We start from the raw sequence: 4,973 nt of genomic DNA, 5'->3' as shown, positions 1-4,973 counted from the left end.
TAAGGAAATTAATGAACAAAAAAAACGCTTCAATTAATGTTACTTAAGTTTGCTTTCATCAATAAAGTAAACCATAAAATAAATAGGAAATACAAAGTCAAGATTTTTAAAAAAGGATTGAAAGGTTACAAAATTTTGCATTCTCATGTTAGCAAATGTTCAAATAAGTGTTGCCATGGCACCTCAGTCCTCCTGTTCATTTCCATGATGATGCAGACTTTAATTACATGATCCCAGGAAGAAGATCAGCAGAGTGAAATGGAAGAAGAGAAAAGAGAATACGAGACAAGAGGGAAGGAAGAAGAGGGAAGCAAAAAGGGACAGACTTCAAACGCCCCCAGAAAGTCACAGATTCATAAATTCCAAGCCCAGGAAGAACCACTCTGGTCTGACTTTCTGTTTAACATTGGCCATGGAATTTCACTCAAAATAATTCCCGTAGGAATTAAAGCAAATTTTTAAGAAAACCACCGAATCTTGATTTAAAAAAAAAGCCAGTTGTGGAGGATCCAGCACAACCCTCATTGTATTGTTCCAATCCCTGACGTTAAAAATGCTCGCTTTATTTCTAGTGTGAATTGGTCTAGGCTTCAGCCTGCAGCCATTGTTGGCTCATAACCTTTATCTGCTAAAGCGAACAGACCTTAGGCTCACCACTTAACCTTCTCTTTGCTTGAGCTCCTGTAGTCTGTCAGCACGATGGATGTTTTCTAATCCTTTCATTATTCATGTGGCTCTTCTGTGAACCCTGTCCAATTTATTAGCATCTGTCTCAAACTGTGAACACCAGAAGTGGACACTATTTTCCAGGAGTGGTTGCACCAGTGCCCAATAAAGAGATATGGAACCTCTCTATTTTTACCTGAGATTCTGCTATGTACGGCTCCAAGGGTCACATTTGCCCCTTTGGCCATAGCATCCCACTGGGAGCTCATGGTCAGCTGATTATCCCCCATGACCCCAAGTCTTTTTCAGGGTCGCTGCTTCCCAGGATAGAATCCCCCATCTTGTACATAGACCCTATATTTTTTCTTACCTTCTACACAGATGATGACTTCTTTCGACAAAATCCACACAGAAATGAAAAAACTCACAAAGAATCTCCTCCCCACCAATCCTCTCTTGGTCCTCACAGAGAGACCACGAGATGGAGGCTTGCTGCAGCAAGGCTACAGGGGTCTCCGAGGTTCCCCCTACCCCGCATCCCTGTCCTACCTGGCTGTTGTCAAGGGAGCTCTGTGAGGTCACAGCCGCCTCATCATCTTTGCACAATAGGCTGAGTTCCTGCCAAAGGCCTTTGTGAAGTCACTGCCACACTCACCTTTCCCTTGCAGGCCTGATGTCTGCTCCTGGCCAGCCCAGTTGGATGTTTGAGCTGCACCCCCAGATCTCTTCACTTGGTCATTATTGATTCTGGGGAGTAAGCAGGTTACCCAGTAAAACAGCAGAGTCTGTTCCTCGCCCCACACTGAGTTTTTCAAAGAGGCGTCGGTTGTGAAACAGTACGATCTCCTAATCTGGCCTCTATATCATGGGCCCTGAAATTCCGCACACTTAGCACCATATTAAGCCCAATTGCTTGTAATTCACTGAAAGGCACCTTCCAGAATGACAACCAGTTGTGACGTGAGGAGACCAGGAAACAGCTAATAAAACAATGGTTACACTACCATGAAATGTCAGAGGGAAACATCTGAAATGGTGACTTTGGTCAATTTCAAGGCCAGAGGGATTTCAAATTAATCAAAGTGAGCCCTGAATTTGGTAGGGACCTGGCTATTATGGAGGCCCTAGCAGGTTTGCTCTCCCAGTTCTCCTGAAAGGCTGTTGAGAATTCATGCTGACTGAGAAACTTCCCAGAATAAGCTACCAGGATTGGTGGGCGGGGGGGAAGAAGGAAACCAAACAAAGCCTGAGCCAGGATGGAGAGCATTGATCCAAGTGGTGTTTGAACCCCTCCATCCCCACCTGCCTGCCTGCGGTGAAATGGACAGAGGGGCACTGATTTCTATTTGTGAACTTGCTAAAGACCATGGGCTTCAGCACAAGCCGAAGAGCCCATACTCTGAACTCTTGGATAAACAGCAAAGTTGGCTTTTCAGAAACCTTTTCCCCCAGTGCTCTGCATCCACTTTGGACTGTGCCCCGCAGAGGCTTTGGAATCCATTACTAAATTTTGTTTCTGTTTAGGGATATCTTAAGAGATAACACGAGTCTGCACAGGGCATCAGATTTATTTGTGTGGTCCCCATTGCTTCTATCCCCTACCCTCCTCTGCCTCTTCTTTGGCACAGAGCGCAGTGACAGGAGAAATGGCTCCGGGGAACTGCACCACAGTGACTGGCTTCATTTTCTGGGGAATAATAGACAGTTGAAAGCTGCAAAACATGTTCTTCTTTGCCATTCATTTCTGCGCCCTGGTAGGAAATGTCGGGATGATCGTGCTGATTATGGTTTTACTGAAACCTGATTATGGTTGACTCCCAGCTCCACAGCTCCATGCACTTTTTCCTCAGCAACTTGTCACTCTTAGATGTTGTCTTCTCCTCTGTGATTGCCCCCAAGGCGATGGTTAGTTCCGTAGCAAAGAGTAAAGACATTTCTTTCCCTGGGTGGGTGGTTCAGTTTTTCCTCATCTCCTTCTTTGCCAACAATGAGCTTTGTCTCCTGGATGTGATGGCATACAATCGCTTAGTGGCCATCGGCAACCCATTGCTGTATTATGTCATCATGTCCAAGATAATCTGCTTCCAGCTGGTGGCTGGCTCTTACCTATGCACCTTGTGCATACGTGTACTGTATTCAGTCTGTCCTTCGGCCACTCCAATGTCCTCGATCTTTTATTCTGCGATATTTGCCCATTCCAAGAAATCTCCTGCTCTTACTTACGCATCAGTAAGCTAGTGTAGTTCATCTTTGCAGCCATAGAAACAATAGGCACCATTTTCACCATCCTCATCTCCTACATTTACATCATCTTTGCCATCCTGAGGATCCGCTCCACGGCAGGAAGGCACAAAGCCTTCTCCACCTGCACCTCCCACCGGATTGTCATTTCCATCTTATATGGGACCCTGATCTTTACATATTTAGAACCCTTGTCTGGCATCTCAGTGGACTGGGAGAAAATGGTGGCTGTGTTTTATACCCTTGTGATCTACATGCTGAACCCCCTGATCTACAGCTTGAGGAACAAGGAGATGAAGGATGCTCTGAGGAGGACAATACACCAGAAAATTATTCCTTGCTGTATGTAAATATGGGGACTGGTTTTTCTGATCAGTTCTGGAGTACAAATAGGTACTAGTTCTCACTCATTAAGTCAATACGCAGAAATTTCTATCATATGATTTACAGGAGAAAACAATATGGAAATGGAACTTGAGCCAGATAATGAACGAAGGCACGATTTCCCTTGAAAAGCACTGTTACAGCTTCTCCTTTATGCACTGATATGTGATTTCTGCAATATAGGCATCTCCCCCTGCTTGTTCCACTACCTTTTGAACTGGTTAACTTAGCAGATGATATAAAGAGGAGATATTCAGACTGTAATTATTTCCATTTGCCACTGCTATTATCTCAGTTCCCACAGCCCCCACCTAAAATCACTGTACAATTAAATAAAGGGAGGTGTACATGGAGAAGTGTTTTTATAGGTAGTCAGACTGATGGTTGTGTTCAGGGACAGACAGGTCGACACTAGACAGATGGATGTTTTTCTATTGGGATAGATAGACAGCGACATGGTTATGTCTGGGGATAGATAGAAACATGTCATTAGACAGACACAGGAGAAAGGAAGGATGGTCCAGAGGTTATCACACTTGCCTAAGACTTGAGGGGTCTGAGTTTAAATTCTGCCTCCACTGCAGACTTCCTTTATGACCTGGAGCAAATCACTTAGGGCCAGATTTTTTAAAGGGATTTCAGTTCCTAATTCCCATTGAAATCAATGGGATTTATGTGGCCTAAATACCTTTAAAAAACCTGGGTTTAGTCTCCCTTTGCCTCTGTTTGTCACTTGTAATATGGAGGTAAGAGAAGGAGTGTTGTAAGCAAGACACAAGAAGTAATTCTTCTGCTCTACTCCACGCTAATTAGGCCTCAACTGGAGTATTGTGTCCAGTTCTGGGCACCACTTTTCAGGAAAGATGTGGACAAATTGCAGAGTCCAGATAAGAGTGACAAAACCGCGAGTGCCATGTCTCCGTGTGGTTCTCAGAAGCAGCAGCACATCCCCAATCCAGCTTCTATGCATAGGGAAAGCCAGGAGGCTCCACACGCTGCCTGTGCCCCAAACACCATCCCTGCAGCTCCCATTGGATGGGAACCACAGCCAATGGGAGCTTCAGGGGCAGCGCCTGCAGATGGGGCAGTTTGCCCACCCCTGGTCTAAGGCCACAGAATGTTCGCAGTTACGTGGCCCATGATGCTAACATCCATCACTCCCTTGTTAAATCTTCAAACAAGCCTCTTCGTGCTTTCTCCCATTCTGACCCCACACTTGGGAGGAGCTCCCTGTAAACATCATCAAAACCACCTCCTCATCCCAGGGACTGTTTGACTCTTTAATTATTCCCTGTCCAGCAGCCTTACCATCTCCTTGTGAACTTGCTGCTGCAATGTACCAGTTCTGTGGTATGCTTTGCTGGATGCAGGTTGTGAGCTCACAGTGTTAATCTTAGGTAACTTTTGTGAGTCAGGCCTGGCCTGCTTGATAATACTTGCCAGTGAAGTTGCAGCCCAGCCATGACCTCTATCTTTTCAGTTAGGGTGACCTTTTCACACACCTCAATGCTCTCGAGTGGGCTATCCCTATGGCATTCAGGCCTCAGATCAGTAACAGGGGCTGTCTTACAATCCTCTGCACAGAATATCATCTTGACAATGGCATCACTATTGTGATGCACTTTTAACCTGTTTATATGCACAGTCTGAGGTGCATCCCTGCTGTGGGGCCTGTATACCTT

The 4,973-nt window shown here is 45.3% G+C and overlaps 1 pseudogene; it reads left to right on the top strand.

The window, feature by feature from the left end:
• Positions 1-2,312: 2,312 nt before the first annotated feature.
• Positions 2,313-3,257, top strand: LOC103306712 (olfactory receptor 5G9-like; annotated as a pseudogene).
• Positions 3,258-4,973: the final 1,716 nt, after the last annotated feature.

Source organism: Chrysemys picta, chromosome 17 (genome assembly GCF_011386835.1).
Source record: "Chrysemys picta bellii isolate R12L10 chromosome 17, ASM1138683v2, whole genome shotgun sequence".
NCBI classification, from domain to species: domain Eukaryota; kingdom Metazoa; phylum Chordata; order Testudines; family Emydidae; genus Chrysemys; species Chrysemys picta.
The sequence above is the reverse complement of the archived record's forward strand: the minus strand, read 5'-3'. Positions and strand labels throughout refer to the sequence as shown.